Below are 17,514 nucleotides of genomic sequence, written 5' to 3' on the forward strand. Positions count from 1 at the left end.
CTTCCTCATTGAGAGAAGCCAGTTGAGGTGGCTTGGGCATCTGGTTCAGATGCCTCCTGGACACCTCACTGTAGAGGTGTTCTGGGCATGTCCCACGGTGGATAATGATACAGTAGCTGAAACTTTTCTTTTTTTTTTTACTCATTATGATATACATTTGCATTTATTTGCATATATTTTAGAATTATTTTTTTTCTTTCAAATATGTATTTATGTGCAATTTTTATTGAGTGTTAATGTTCAATTTGTGCATAATGTTACAGTGGCTTACTATAATAATAAACACACTTAAAAATAAAAATAAAAGTAAACCTTTGCATGATTTTTTGATCATCAATATCTTATGTTCTGTTTTAGTTGTGTATGTTTTTTTTCCTCCCTACAAGCTTTCCATATGATTTGTTAGTGGCCCATAGGTGGGGCAGCTGAGCACGGAGCTACACACCTGTGGGCAATTGGTAATCAGTTCCTTGTTTTAAGGCTCCCCCAGCATCGCAGCTGGTTGCTAGATCATTCCTCTGTTTGCAGTGAGCATTCTGGTTTTTGTCTTCTTGGGTTGCAGTCCGGTCCTCCTGTTTGTGGTAGGAATGGCAGAAATGGAACAGTGAAACGATCAAATCATTTGAAACAATTGATTCACAAAATGAATCGATCTTTTGGAATGTTCGAAACATCTCCCCACAGCGACATCTGGTGGCCATTTGTAAAATATTACAATCAAACAGTAGAGCAGTGTTGACAGCTCCCCAGTATGGAAACTTTTACTATTAGCTCTCTGTCATCACCTAATTTACACAACTGGCAATCGGCCTATACTGTAATTGTAATTGACGCCATAAGAGAGAGAAATAATATCATGGGAAACAAAAACTGAATAACCCCCACCCCGTCAAAATAAGTATAGAAGTACAAATTAGCTTTTTGTTGCTGTTGCTTTGTTTGGTTTGTTTTTAATTTTGCCTCTCAACATGACTTAAATGCTCTGATGAAACAACCCCCAGTACTATCACATTTAATTAAAAACCTGTAGGCTACATTTGTTTTTTGTTTTTTGTGACAGGGCATCTTAAGTTTTGACCGAAAGTATTGGAGAGAAAAAATGAATGAATGACCTGCAAAAACAAGCTGCCCGGAGCGGGATTTAAACCGGGGTTACCTGCATATCGGACTATTTTCAGCACATTGTGTGGGTGCGTTACCACTGAACCTACCACCTATTAACATTTTATTATGTAGGGCGATAAATCAGCATCCAGGGCAATTTTACATACGAAGTATACTTAGGTTGGATTAATTTCAGATTCAAGGCATTTTAATATAGTGAAATGGTCAAATTTTATTTAATTTTAGAAAAGGGATCACGTTCACTTGCTGAAACGATGTGACGTTTAGAGGCGTAATAGAACGCAAAAGGCAACTATTATGTGACATCCTGATTCTGAGACAGATTTCGGAACGCGATTCGAATCACAAATTCCGCCTGTGTTCCAGTACGTATGAAAACACACTTTCGATTTTGCCATTACTAGTTTGTGGCAGTGAGTTTGTTTTGTCTAGCATTATCCATGATTTGTTTGTACTTTGTAATTTATGCTCCTACCCAATTGGTAGCACCTTTTGTTCCACGGTTTTCTTCTTTTGTACTTTGCAGTTTTGTTTGCCCCTTTGGTTGTTTTTGTAATAAAGACTATTTGAGTTTTCCGACGTATTGGGGCTGCTTTGGGGTCCAACTGATCACAAACTATGACATACTACCTATGAAACTACTGTAGTTTAATGTTGGTCATTTTTAATTGGAGTTTGAGGGTGTTAAGAGATTTCTTTCAAATTGAATAATGTTTTGACAATGGCCCAAGTTAAGTGTGGAGAATGGGATGTTTAAAGGGGAATAACAATGAAATAATTTCATTAAACTTCACAGTGGCTGTTCCTAAGAAGTGTGGGCCCTTAGATAAAAATGTCAGTGCTGCCTGGAATTCGCCAAGCAGAAATGCAATGGAGGCTGTGGTGAGATTAATGGGGGACTAATTAAGTCAACATGGAGACAAAGGCTTGAAAAGCCTTTCTTCATATTTGGAAACACCACCTACTTCATATGGAAACAACACATGCCAAACAGGTAGAGTAGTTGAGTCAGGTCTTGCAAGAGATCTATTCTAAAACCAGCAGTCAGAGATTAACCCTTATTTTTGGATTATTATGTCAGATCCCTTTAATCTCAAACATTGTACGGGCACCAGTGACAGTCACTTCACCAGCAGAGCTAGACGTTTGTCTGTGGGACTGAAGTATTTTAACGGGAAGTCAGGAGTAACAGTGAAAGCATTTTCCATACCGCCTGTCCTCTTTAGGGTCACAGGTCAACTGCAGCCTGTCCTAGCAGAGAGACACCATAGACTGGTTGCCAAACAACCATGAGACACTATTCACACTCACATTCACAAACATGTATGTTTTTAATAATAATAAGAAGAAGAAAAGAAGAAGAATTTGCAAACTGCAAACCTTATTCAATTCATACATTGCTCTTGGTGGGCCTCTAGTGGCAATAGAAATGCTGCAATTGTCCAAAAAATATTAACTAGAGACGGAGAAACTGAAGCTTTCTGAAGCAGTGAATCAATATGAAGCAACTTTGTTGAAATGGTTCAGTGTTATGAAGCATTTGCCATGAATCATTGTGGTGAGTCACGACACTGCTTCACCACTGCTTTCTGTACTAGTGATGTGTCGTCGCGAACGAACCGGCTTTGAGAGCCGGATCTTTGACGTGAACGACGGGATCCAGCTCCTGACTACTGGGAGCCAGGAGCCGCTTTTTTTTCTCTCTCTAAAGCCGCATTTGATTGGTGAGTATGTGTGTGTGTGTGTGTGACGCCTCTGTGTCTGCGCTCAGCGCTGAGCAGCAGAGGGGGAAGGGGTTGATTGGTGAGTATGTGTGTGCGTGACGTCTCTGTGTCTGCGCTCCGTGCTGAGCAGCAGAGGAGGTGGGGCACACGACAGCACGCTGCAAGCAGTCACTCACACAGTCACACACTCTAACTCGAACGGGAGGAAGACGAGAGAGGAGGAGAGCGCTACGGAAAGGTAACTGTTTTTTTAACAGTTCAAAAATGAGTGACGAGAAAACGCAGCAATATATGTACACATTTCAATATAACTGACAAAACTAAGGCAGAGTGTAAAGTCTGCAAGACTAAAATTTCTTATCGGGGAGGCTCTACAAACAATTTACACCGGCACATGAGAACTACGCATCCTTTAGTTCAATTGGAGGAAAAAAGGCAAATAAATGAACCTGATAATGAAGGTGCTACTGCAACTGTTGCTGCTGCGGCTGCAGTGTCTTCAGCATCATCCAGTGCACCACCACAACAACGGAAAATTACAACCCAGAGCTCTCTGGGCCAATTTTTGCAAAAGTCAATGACTCCAGCAAGACAGACGGCAATTGATGAAGAACTGGCCAAAATGATTGCATGTGATTTCCAACCATTTTCAGTTGTGGAGGACAAAGGATTTAGAAGGTTTATTCATTCACTCAATCCAATGTATGCACTTCCAAGTAGGAAAACACTCTCCCAAAAAATCATCCCGGGCTTGCATGACAGAGAACATGCTTCACTCCAAGAGAGGGTTAAAAAAGCCACAGCAGTTTGTCTAACAACGGACAGCTGGACTTCCAGAACCACCACATCCTACTTGTCAGTTACATGTCACTTTGTTGAAAGTTTCAAAATGGTGTCCTGTCTTCTGGATTGTTTTGAGTTCAGTGAGAGACACACTTCTGACAACTTGACTGAGGAGCTGCTCAAAGTGGCAAAAGAGTGGGGCGTGGACAACAAAGTGGTTTGCTGTGTTAGTGACAATGCAGCTAACATAACCAAAGCGATTAAAACCCTTAAATGGACCCACCACCCATGTCTTGCACACACAATCAACCTGATTGTAAGAGATGCTCTGAAGGTGATGAAGCCTGCTGTGGACAAAGTGAAGGCGATAGTGGAGTTTTTCCACAGGAGCAACAGGCACACACAACCTCAAATCTACCCAACAACAGATGGGCATGTCTGAGCTGAAGCTCAAACAAGACTGTGTCACAAGGTGGAACTCCACCTTTTATATGATTAAACGGATTCTGGAGTCCAAGGATGCAGTCATCTCTACCCTTGCTGTTATGAATGCATCAGTTGATCCTCTGAGCCAAGAGGAATGGGAGGCACTGCAGGAGGCATGCACTGTTCTGGAGCCATTTGAGCAGGTCACTGTGGAGATCAATGTATACAGGTATAGTGTACAAATGTTATTACATTATTATTATTGTTTTTATTATTAGCTGTTGTTGCATTATTGGTATAAAACGCGGATCAGACCTTACCAGAATTAATAATATATGCTAAATAAAATAAAGCATAATTTTAACACTTATTGTTTACTCTTTTTCAGCTATGTTACAGCCTCCAAAGTGTTAATCATGTGCAGAGGTCTGCAGAGAGTGACAGATGAATACCAGACCAGAGTAACCACAAGGAAAGTGACAGAGTTAGTGGCTGCTCTCTGTGCATCCATGGACAGAAAGTTCCACCGAACTGAATACAACACTGTTCTCTCAGAATCCACCATTCTTGACCCCAGATTCAAGAAGCTGGCCTTTAATGACAACAGAGCGGTTGATGAAGCTCTTCAGAGAGTAACTGCAGCCGCAGCAAGATCCAGCCAGCCAGCTTCACTGCCAGAGGGTCAAGAGGGAGAAGGGGCAGAGCAGGAACAAGAGGAGCCACAAGCATCTGCTGTTTGGAGGTTCTTTGAAGAACGGGCAAGTGGAGACACTACAAGAAGGAATCCTTCAGCTGATTCAATTCTGGAAGTGAGATCCTACCTTGAGGAGCCCCTTCTCCAGAGAAGTGCAGACCCACTGAGCTGGTGGGAGACCAAGACTTCCATTTACCCACGACTTGCACATGTCATGGCATGGAGACTGTGCATTGTTGCCACTTCAGTCCCATTTGAAAGAATCTTCTCAAAAGCAGGACAGATATTAACAGAGAGAAGAAATAGGATCTGCCCCTCAAAGTTGAGGCACTTGGCATTTCTGAATGTAAATCTGGTCTGAAGAACACTGTTTTCTGGATGCAGATTTTTTATTTTATTTTTATTTTACACATTTTAATTTATATTTTGCTGTGCGATTCTGTTTGTCTGTTGTTTCACTTGAAAATTGTTATTGTTAAACCTTATTTAAGTTCATTTGTAAATAGTTAAATGTTTGTTTTGCATCTAATTTGTTTGCACTTTCTATTTGAGTTTATAGTCGAGTTTATAAATAAAAGTGTATTTTATACAACAAACATTTGATATAGTGCAATTTTTTCACATTAGTAATTCATATTGCGCATAGTTTTAAATTGTTTATTTATTTATTTATTTAAGCGACAAAAAATCTAAAGAGCCGTTTGGGAGCCAAAAAAGAGGCTCTTTTTAGTGAGTCGAACCAAAAGAGCCGGTTCCCTAAAAAGAGCCGGAATTCCCATCACTATTCTGTACCACTAGGCGTCCCACTCCTTGAGATCACACTGGCACCAGGGTTCACTATTGGGTCAAATAAACAAAACAAAAACAGTGAAACATCTAAATTCCGGTGCTGATGTGTGTGCCCCATTGATTACTTCTGGAAGACAAAATGGAAATCATACTTGCAACATTAATCACGTTTAGCTAATAACTTGTGTACTTTGTCCTCTATCAATAATAACTTTGAATACATTAATATTGAGAATGGCTGAGATTTATATGTGCATTAACTCTTTGACTGCCAAAAACGTTAAATAACGTTTAGTAAAATCCTACGGAGGAGCGCCAAAGACGTTAAAAGACGTTCACCAAGTTTTTTGGGGGGAAATGGGTGGAGGAAAGCCTTAGCAAGCTGTGCTGAAAGTATCAAGCAGATCTAGTTAGTATAATGACTACTTTTGGCCCCTAGATGGCAGCGATGACTCTCTTTGGACAAGATCGGGTAGGCGTCAGTAGTAGAAGACGTGAGGTGGAGCTAGAGTGTTGAGGGGAGAATGGCTGAGAAAGCGAAAATGGCGACCGGTGGCAAGCAGCTCACGCTTGATCGTTTTTTTTCAAAGAAGAGAAGCATCAATCAGTGCAAAAGAGCACATTGATGACGACGATGCATATTCATCGGAGGAGTGGGTACAGTCTGATCACGGAGAAGACACTGGTTATGGACTACGATGCCACCATGAATGGAGCGGATAAGATGGATCAGAACATCTCTTACCACCCGGTATAGGAACTGAAGGACATGAGGAAGCCAGACGTAACACCACCGTAATGTCACCGTATCATGATCCTGAGAGTAGACTTGATGGCAACATGGCCAAACACACACTGCAGTATATACTTGCTATTCCCCGGTAAAAAAAAAAGCCAGCAAGAAAGTGTAGCGTCTGCACGCGAAGGGGCCATCGCAGTGAAACTAATCTGTTGTGCAAATCCTGCTGCATCCCCTTGCACGCAGGGGAGTGTTACAAAAAGAAAAACTGTATTTGAAACATCCACACAATTGTAAATAGTACCACGGTTGCACATATTTGTAAATAGTAAATAAATTGTTTCTGTGATGGGATATATTTACCTTTTCTCTTCCAAATACCTTCCCCATCCTGTTCAGCACCTGTCGAAATCCAAACGCTTTTTTCCTCCGGGCTGGCTTCTCCTGCCACAGTTTGATCGTTTGGGGATTTATCTCTTCTCCGTCTCCCAATTCACCCTCGCTCACCATCAATTGAAGTGTTGTGTGGTAGCCGGCTGCCTGTTTAGCGGCCTTATCAGCGGAATCATTTCCTACTGAGACAAAATCATTATTTTTTGAATGTCCCTTGCATTTTATCACAGCTACTGCTTTGGGCAGTAGCAAGGCGTTTTTCAAATCAAAAATGTCTTGATGGTGTTTGATAGGTGTCCCTGAAGCAGTCATGAAGTCATTTCTTTGCCATTCTTTGATGGCCGTATGTACAACTACATGTGCATATGCGGAGTCAGTGTATATGTTCACAGTCTTATCTTTTGCTAATTTCAATGCAGTTGTCACAGCCACTATCTCTGCTCGTTGAGCTGGCTGAGGCCCTGTAAGTCTCTCTGCCACTTTTAGGTCAAAAGTTGTTCCAGTCATCTGTGTTACAGCAAAACCTGATTGTAGTCCGTTTTCACCCTTGAAACAACAGCCGTCTGTGAATAACGTCAGGTCTGGGTCGTTTAATGGAAATTCATAAGGATCTTTTCTCAGTGAATTATCTTCTAGAAAATTTGCTTAGTGCAGCAGTGAGTTTGCCCTTCTAGCATGCCGTCTGCCATATTTGTCCCCTCGTGTGTAAATGTCAACAATAGTTTGCCAAATTGTTTTGTCAAATTGTTACACTGTTGAATGTCTGATGAAAGAGGAGAGTCCAATCTTTCATTTGGTAGTATGTGTGTTTCCATAGACCAAACACAAAATTTTCTGTGGACCTTGAAAGATCAGTCAAAATGCTTAAATCGGCTGGCACCCACAGCATCCCTTTTCTGAAAACGTCTGGCAGTCAAAGAGTTAACTACTCACCAATTTAGATAAAGGGGAATGGTTTGAAATAAGAGAAGATAGTATATCAATTCATTATGTACAATATATTATGTACAATATAAAAATAAAGTAAAAAGTAACATCTTAAACAGCTGATGTACAAGCCATAAACATTACATACATTTAAAAAAAAAAAATGGAGTAAGCAAGAAATAAAAAGCTAATTAACTCCCTAACCTCCTCCCTCCTTTAACCCTAATGTTTGTGTGTCAGAAGTACTCATCTTAATTTTTTATTTTTTTATTTTTAAGAAAACACCATGATTGATGGAAACTTAACCGCAAGCTAAGCTAGTGGGTATCTTGCAAACGGATGAACAATTAAATGAACAAACATTGTAGGACTAAACATTTCAATAACGTGACTTTGAGCACTCACCTATAGGCAGCCCTTTTTTGTCTTTGAGAAAAAATAAATAAATTTCCAAGCAATAGTCGTCCAAGAGGAATACAAATCAAAAGTTTGCCCCCGATGACTGTTGGAACGTCACTTCTTCTTTTTCTTCCTTCAGACGCTTAAACAGTAAACACGTTGCTGCCTCCTAGTGGTGGGGAGGTATCATACAGTTATAAAGACCCTCTGACAGTACATTACCATCTTGTACGCACATATGCGTATAGTATTCGGCTGTATTTGTGAATCGTGGGTTCTGGCCTTATGTTTCACACTGATGATCCAGTCGTGCAGTTATTTATTCACTTATTGTGTCAATACACATTATTCAGTGTATTTAATTCAATTGTCTGGATTTGGTCTAAAGAGAGTTGAAATAAGAGCTTGTTTTAGACGTCTAAATCAAGTCTAAATATGAACTACACTGTACATTGTTCAATTATTCTTTAAAACATAGTAATCCAACATTTTGCCATCATTTATACAACCTACAGGTTTTTTTTTATTTGATAGTTAATATTTACTTGATTAATTGTAAAATATAGTCCAAGTATAGACGGGCTAATGTCGGTCTAAACTTAGATGAGATGTCTAATAGACCTCTATGGCTCAGTGGGTTACTGTAGCAGATTACGGTAAGAAATATTTTCAATTTGCAGTTTCAAACTATTGTGCAGTGCTTGGTAAATTTGTATAATTTGTGAACGTTCTCTTTATACCTCAAATTACAGTAATCATCAAGAATGTTGTTGTACTGCCCTCTGGTGGGAAAAGTGTTGTTTGCACCTTTGTATGTTTTTTTTTACCTTCGAGTGCTACCGTAGCGCATTGTACTACAAGCTTGCACTAGGTTATTGAATCGGATGTTTAAATTGTGTTTTAAATTCCAATTTGACATAAGTTACTAGGCGCTAGTTAGCATAGCATTTCGATGGTAGCACCCATGTAAACTAGCATCATGCTAACGACTAAAGACGATCCCGTTTTAGTAGCGTTTGCAGCTAATTTTAGTAAAATTATGAAAATCTATTTTGTTCCAAACTTTAAATAACATGATTGGAATGTCTTGTTATGTTTTGTGTGTTACAGTTTTACAGTTTCACCCATTAAATTGCCAAAACAGCAAGAGGCTTCATGGTCTTTATTGGAGAAGCTGTTAGCTATCTGTACATCTAGTTCCTAAACACGAGTGAAGACAGAATAGTTATTTTTTCATTAAACCTTTATTTACAGGTTTTTCCAATTGCTAAAACACAATTTGCAAACTAAGCTCGTTTTATCAAAAATACTTAACAATTCACAAAACCACACACCCGAACTGCAAAATCCCTCATATATCCTGCAAAAAGAAGCACTGCAACCAAAACTACATATAGCGTTATCAAAATCAATCTTTTGTACCCAGGGCCGACACGCCCTATACACACAGTACGCATAGTCACTATGCCATAGTGCATAGGACACCATCGTCCATGTACGATACGATACGATATGATATACTTTTATTTTCCCCGTGGGGAACTTTTTCCTGGACTCCGTCCAGCTGCAGTGTACAGTAAAGAGAAAACAACAGAATGGAAAGAGATAAAATTTAAATTAAATAAGAAGTGCAGCAATAAGTAGAAGACTTCCCAGAAGTCTTCACAGAAGTGTACATGTGTAGAGAAGTACATACATGAGGACTACACACACTCCTATATATATATATATATATATATATATATATATATATATATATATATATATATATATATATATATATATATATATATATACACATGAGTATATACAGCACGGCTGCATATATTACACACACACACAACATTGCACCATATATCTTATTGTACTGAGTTAATGTCGGTTGTTAAGCAGTTTGATGGATGTCGGCAGGAATGAGTTCTTGTAGCGGTTCAGCCTGGTTCTGGGGGCCCTGAATCTCCTGCCGGAAGGCAGTAGCTGGAACTCATGATGCAGAATGTGAGTCGGGTCAGTAACAATTTTCTGTGCCAGTCCGGTGACGGACCGCTCATAAAGCATCTGTAGGGAAGGATGATTCCTGACCCCCATGATCTTCATGGCAGTCCGCACCAGACCGGCAATCTGTGACCTTGACTGCACAGTCAGGTTGCCGTACCAGGCAGCAATGCCGTATCTGATGATACTTTCCAATGCAGCCCGGTAGAACAACAGCATGATCCTCTGCTCCACTCCATAGACCCTAAGTCTGCGTAGGAAATAGAGACGCTGTTGGAGTTTGGAGCAGAGACTTCCAACATGTACCCTCCAGCTGAGTGTGTTGTCAATGTGGACCCCCAGATACCTGTATGAACCCACCTGGCTGATGTGATTGCTTTTAATGACGACTAGCCTGTGGTCACCAACAGTTTTTGGATCAAATATCACCTCCTCTGTCTTCCCCACATTGAGCACAAGATGATTCTGGTCACACCACTGGACAAACTTCTCTATTTCTGAGAAATAGTCCAGTGGGCTACCTGCGGCCTGCAGCAAGCTGACCATAGCTGTGTCATCAGAGAACTTAATGATAAAGTTCTCTGGGTGTGATGTCACACAATCATTTGTGTACAACGTGAAGAGGACCGAGGAGCTGACGCAGATGTGCCCCATTTGCCTGCGGGCACGGCGCACGCATACAGTTGGCATGTCGCAACAGTGAGCACCCGTGCGGGGGGTATCACTTGTCACACGATATACGTTTGTTGTAATTTAAAGACATGAAAAACCCATGTATTGTCAGTTACATAAACAAGGTTTTTGGGGAAAAAATGCTTACATTCTACGATCCAGAGATCCGTGGAGAGAAGCAAAAGTAAACCAAGTACGTCATTCACGTTCGGCAGTAAACGCTCGCGTTCAATGACCATTCACACAGTTGGCCGTTTCAAATATACAGAGAAAAAACTCATTCAATGTATCAAACAGTAATAAATACTACGTGAGCACATTGCAGGGGGTACTTGGAATAGTTTTATAATTATTTCCGAGATCAAACATCTGTCATAGATGCACCAAAATCAAAACAGCCGCATGGCAACCTAAATTTCTCATAAAGCTCAGATAATTTTTTTCCGAAGCAAACACATCAGCCTAAAAATATCCCACACTCAATCGATTACTTTTCAAAGGGCAATATAAATAGGGCTCCGTGCTACATGATTAAGAATTGTGATATCACAATGACATGAAGCTGGCAGCTGGGAGCATCAGCGAGTGATCCGATACAATGGAAATTTGTGTGGCATAAGGCATTTAGAACAGGTTTTCCTTCTCTTCTGCGGTTTGCAAGTTGAAGACTAAATAGAAAGTAAAAGAAACAAGAAGTAAACAATGACCGAACGCCCAGTAAACAAGCCATGACTTCATCTCAATCAATCGTGTCATCCCAGTCAGCAAATCTGGTGTGGCCCTGTGGTGGGCCACACAACCCACTTGCACTTGGCCCACATACCTCAATGAATTACGGTCCTTTAGTGGGCCACATCTGCCATCCACCTGTGGGCCATATGTGAGGCGCAAGTGGCCCACATCTCAGCCAAATCGTATAACTATACTAAACTACTAAACTTCATGCATTTTATTTCTACATATTGGGATACTTGACTCATTGAACCATTTTCAGCAGTAAAAAGTTCATTTTTTGAGTATAATTAATGTGATAACATCAAACAAATGTTTTCACTTTTTTTCGACTGAAGATGACATCACCTGTGTTGAGGAAGTAGGTAACGACCAATCATGGCTCACCTGTTTTCTGGGTTTGGTCAGTAAACTAAGCTAGAGGCAAAATTTGTTTTGAAAGGTATTAATTGTACACAAAAAAATAATTCTGGACAAAATATGAATTTTTGCTGCCAAAAATGGCTCACAGAGTCAAGTATCTCTTTAAAGATAAGATAAACTTCAACATCAACCTCAAGATTTACTGCAAACAAATTATATAATAAACAATGCATTTTCAATATATTCTCCCAGAAAAAAATAAAGCAATGCATGTCATATTTACGACATTATTGGCAATTTGGCATAACGTTAAAATTGTATTAAAGGGGAAGTCATTTCAACGTAAATGTTTTAGCAGGCAATATTGTATTGAAGCTATTTTATTGAACAGAGTATGCTCATATAAAAGGTACCAAATTATCACTAGCACCAAATATTATATTGTTCTGGGATGATATTCAACTTGCACTGTAAAACGTGCAGAGCTGAATTTAAATTACTTAGTTTTTATAGTGTTGTGTGGCATGTATACTCATTAAATTACTTAGTTTTTATAGTGTTGTGTGGCATGTATACTCAGTATATAATGTAAAAAATATATATACAGTTTTCTTAGGTTATGTTGTAAATATCTATTATATATCTCATACAATTTGAATTCCATCTTGTTGATTTATAATTTTCATGATGTCTACTTTGTAAGGTACAAAATTCCTATTTAAACATGCTATTTGATTGCTTTTTCACAGCTACGCCACCAGGTGACGGGCCAATTTACTAGCCAGACGTACGCGCACGGCGTAGAAGAAGAAGAATCTCAAATTGCTGAGAGCCATGTAATGAGCAGGAATCCAAACGTGTCAGTGTTCTAGGTAGATAAAAGTTGCACTAAAATAAAACCAACAGAATGTCAATTGTCAATTGGGTGAAGGAATTGTTACAAATCATCCTAAACTTTGAAGCTAAATTGCTAATCTTAACGGTCTATTAGCAATGAGAGGTAATGCAAACCTGTGTGCTATGTTGCTAATATGCTAGTAAGCTAACGAACTGCACTGAAACGGCACATGAGTGTTTACATGAAGAATGGATCTTATTTCAGTTGTTTTTAACAGGCTGTTTTAACAGATGAAGCTAGAACATTGAATAGCATATTTTTTAGGTTTAGTTTTTAAAGTAAATTAAGTGCAATTGTATAGAAATGTATTAATAAAGTTTATCTGTAGCTTGTTCTTCTCACTGTAACTCCTTTCATCAGGAAACCAAGCAGAGAGGTGTCATGCTGCAGGATATGTATTTGGTAAGGCAAAAAAAAAAGCATTTTTAGTAATTGTTGGGACAATAATTAACTTTGCATTACTTTTACACTGTAGTATAACAAATATGTAAATGTTGTACTTTGTTGCTTTTAGTATATGTTGTCTGTTCATGTACAGGTTGCTTGTGCTGTTTTGACGAGCCAAATGGTGTACGGGTGGTCCCAGCATCTTCGAAACCCGATGGCTAATTTACTACTTCAAACTTAATAGGCATGGTGTACTTTGTCCAGAGCTTGGTGTATACTCTATGGTAAGGATAAGTCAGGTAAACAAACACCCACAAAGTATTAATTTCTAAGAATCCGAAGACAGCTAAGGTAAACTACCTTCCACCACATCCAAATGTTGAAACAACTAGTTACAGAGAATATAACTCGGCACAGGCTTAACGGGGAAGTAGAAAATGCAGAGGTCATACTCATGAAGAGGAAGGTAGCAAAGCGCACATTTTAAGGTAATGTTGGTATGTTTTCAGAGTTCATAATATGAGATGATAACATATTAATTAATAGAATATCAATTGTGCTCAGGTTTCAGGCTGTGAATGTTTTTCCAAACTGTTCTGTCCACAAAATCCATTATGAGGAGGAGGAGAGCAAGACAGGTAAATGATTCTGGGCACTGTACTACCTGTGATGATGCTTATTATTGCTGTAACACATATTGCTGTCTTGAAACTTACATGCTGTGCTGTTATTGTTTAGGTGCACAACTCACTTTTTCAAAACTATAAAAGCTTGGTTCTTTTTTTTTTTTTCTGAAAAAAACTGACTCTCCCGATAGCAAGTTGTTTCTTTAGGAACGCTAAGAAAGAGGCTTACCTTGCTTTTTTAAAAATAGGCGTTTCACATTGCTCGGCAGAGAGCCAGCCGTCATTTGACGTCACCACACACTGAATGCGTTGTGACGTAAATAACAATGGAGGCGTACGTCCAAATAAAGTTTTTACAAAATGTATTAAACTAAAAATTATTTTAGAAAAATGAATCTCATAGTTATGTTAGTAACAACCAAATAAATAATATAAAGCAAACTTGACATTACAGTCGGAGTTTCTTTAAGATGGATAACTATGGGTGCATTTCGCTGCTTAACTCATATTTCACAAAGGCATTATTAATCACAATACTGTGTTTAGACTAGTTGGGGCACACATATTATTGCAAAGAAAATGTTTGGGTTGACTTGACTTCCCCTTTAATACAATTTTAACGTTATGCCAAATTGCCAATAATGTCGTAAATATGACATGTATTGCTTTATTTTTTTCTGGGAGAATGAATTGGAAATGCTTTGCTTATTTTATACTTTGTTTGTAGTGAATCATGAGGTTAATGTAAAAGTTTATTTTAAAGGGATACTTGGCTCTGTGAGCCATTTTTGGCAACAAAAAGTTAATATTTTGTCCAGAATTAATTTGATAACTTCATAATTTTTGAACCAAACCCAGAAAACAGCTGAGCAATGATTGGTCGTTATCTACTTCCTCAGCACAGGTGATGTCATCTTCAGTCGATAGCAGGTGAAAAAAATAGTTTTTGAAAGTATTATTTGTACATTAAAAATTATGTTATCACATTAACTATACAAAAAAAAAAAACTTTTTACTGCTGAAAATGGTTCAATGAGTCAAGTATCCCCATAATTAGAAATAAAATGCATGAATTTTATGCATACTTTTGGAATATTTTTTTGTGGGTGTTTAAGAGTGCTTCAAGAGACCTGATTCAAGTGTTTATTTTTAGTATACTTTTTGAACAAAAGTCTTATTCTAAGCTGTTTTTGCTTAAATAATTTACAGTTAAGGTAGTATTTCTTGTAACCAGCTGAAACTAGAAACCAAATGTTCTGTTTCAAGAAAATATGTCCTATTGAGAAAATAAACATATTTTAATAATGCTGAAATTGTTGTGAGTCTTATTTTCCCTCTCATTATTATTTAAATGTGATATCAGAAACCAGTTGTCTGGCCCAGTGTAGGGCCACAGTAGGGCCAGCTATGGTTATAGAAAGGCCCACATTCGGGATGCTGGATGTGGCCCAACATAGGGCCAGCTATGGTCTTACGATTTGGCTTAGATCCGTCCGTCCGTCCGTCTTCTTCCGCTTATCCTGGGTCGGGTCGCGGGGGCAGCAGCTTTAGCAAGGAAGCCCAGACTTCCCTCTCCCCAGCCACTTCAGCCAGCTCCTCCGACTGGACCCCAAGGCGTTCCCAGGACAGCCGAGAGACATAGTCTCTCCAACGTGTCCTGGGTCGTCCCCGGGGCCTCCTGCCGGTAGGACATGCCCGGAACACCTCCCCAGGGAGGCGTCCAGGAGGCAACCAGATGCTCGAGCCACCTCAACTGGTTCCTCTCAACGTAGAGGAGTAGCGGCTCGACGCTGAGTCCCTCCCGGATGACCGAGCTTCTCACCCTATCTCTAAGGGAGAGCCCGGCTACCCTGCGGAGGAAACTCATTTCGACCGCTTGTATCCGGGATCTTGTTCTTTCGGTCATGACCCACAGCTCGTGACCATAGGTGAGGGCAGGAACGTAGATCGACCGGTAAATCGAGAGCTTTGCCTTTCGGCTCAGCTCCTTCTTCACTAAAATGGACCGATACAGCGTCCGCATCACTGCAGAGCGATCTCCCGCTCTAACCTACCCTCACTCGTGAACAAGACCCCAAGATACTTGAACTCCTCCACTTGAGGCAGGATCTCATCCCCGACCCGGAGAGGGCACTCCACCCTTTTCCGACTAAGGACCATGGTCTCGGATTTGGAGGTGCTGATCCTCATCCCAACCGCTTCTTTTTTTCTTTTTTCTTTTTTTTTCAGGAGAGCTCAGTATTGTTCATTCGATTTGACATCATCATTGCTCTCCTTTTTTTAAAAAACAAATAAATTTAAAAAAAAGTAATAAAAATGTTTTTTATTTATTATTTTTTTTAAATATATATACATATATATACATATACACACATATATATATATATATATATATATATATTTTTTTTTTGTATGTGGGTGAGCATGTGCATGTGCGTGTGTGCGTGTGTGTATTCATCAGTTCACCTAAAGCCCATTAAAAAAAAATCCCATACTAATAATATAATATAATAATAAATTGCCAAATGCAGAAACATCAATGTAAGTTATCACGATGTAGTGGCTCTCGCTAACAGACAGAATTAAGTAACCAGAATTAGGTTAAAAAATTCTATACACGTAGGCCATGTTTTTATAAATTTTGATATTTGGTTTTTATTTGAGGCAGATGTTTTTTCCATTAAAATGTGATTTATAAGAAGGTTAGACCATTGGTCGATATTCAGAGTTTGTTTATTTTTCCAGTTAACAAGAATTGTTTTTTTAACGATAGTAAGGGCTACAAGTGTAGATTGAAATTGTTTATGTGGTAAGTCAGTTGTTGTTAGGTCACCTAGCAAACACAAGTTTGGAGATAAAGGTATTCTACAGTCCAAAATAGCGGAAAGTTTTTCTAAGACTTTAGTCCAGAAATACATAACCGGAGTACATAACCATAAAGCATGAACATAAGTGTCTGTAGTGTTTTGTAAGCATTGGAGACAAATATCGGAGTCTGAGAGTCCCATTTTCGTCATCATATATTGAGTAATGTATGTTCTGTGAATAATTTCATATTGGATAAGTTGTAAATTTGTGTGTTTTGTCATTTTAAATGCGTTTTCACAAACTTGAATCCAAAAGTCAGGTTCCGGTGCTATAGACAAGTCTGTCTCCCATTTCGAGATGGGTAAAGACATTTTATCAGTATATGAAAGTAACTTATATATTTTTGAAAGTTTTTTTGTTGTTGTCGGAGAAAGCTTGTTAATATCTTTAGCTAAAACAGGCGGTTGGAGCGTACCCCGAAGTGTTGGAATTTTTTTCTTTATCATATTTTTAACTTGTAGATAATGTAAAAAAATTCAGTTTTTTATATTGTATTTTTGGAGCATGGATGTATATGATATAAACATATTATCTGAGAAGAGATGGTGGAGATGTGTAATTCTGCTCCCACACACCTAAATGAAACGGTTGGTTGTTAAGTTGAAAGTCGGGGTTATGCCATAGGGGAGAAAGCCCACAGGGCTCCACTTGGGCTTTTGTCAATTCTAGTGCCTTCCACCAGGCAGTCACGGTGGCGGAAATCATTGGGTTTTTAAAACAATTATGATGCTTAATCGATGTTGTAATAAAGAGTAAATCTCGAAGTCTGAGGTTATTACAATCCTTCTGTTCTAGTTCCAACCAACAGTTAGTGTCTCTGTTGGGTTGTGCCCATAGAACGATATATTGTAGCTGGTTAGCTATATAGTAGTACATAAAATTTGGTGCCTCTAGACCACCTTTGGATTTACTTTTCTGAAGAGTAGATAGACTAATCTTTGCTTTTTTTTATTCCAGTAAAATTTTGTAACGGC

The 17,514-nt window shown here is 39.0% G+C and overlaps 1 long non-coding RNA gene across 2 annotated transcripts; it reads left to right on the forward strand.

Annotated features, from left to right (window-relative positions):
• The first annotated feature begins 3,002 nt into the window (after positions 1-3,002).
• LOC144036680 (uncharacterized) lies at positions 3,003-14,214 on the forward strand. 2 transcript variants are annotated; one of them, XR_013288699.1, is made up of 4 exons: positions 3,003-3,087; positions 12,511-12,633; positions 13,020-13,061; positions 13,198-14,214. It is a non-coding gene; the product is annotated as an uncharacterized LOC144036680 (long non-coding RNA). The 2 variants fall into 2 exon arrangements; XR_013288698.1 differs by lacking the exon at positions 3,003-3,087 and having other exon boundaries at positions 12,154-12,633.
• Positions 14,215-17,514: the final 3,300 nt, after the last annotated feature.

This window comes from Vanacampus margaritifer, chromosome 16, assembly GCF_051991255.1.
Source record: "Vanacampus margaritifer isolate UIUO_Vmar chromosome 16, RoL_Vmar_1.0, whole genome shotgun sequence".
NCBI lineage: Eukaryota > Metazoa > Chordata > Actinopteri > Syngnathiformes > Syngnathidae > Vanacampus > Vanacampus margaritifer.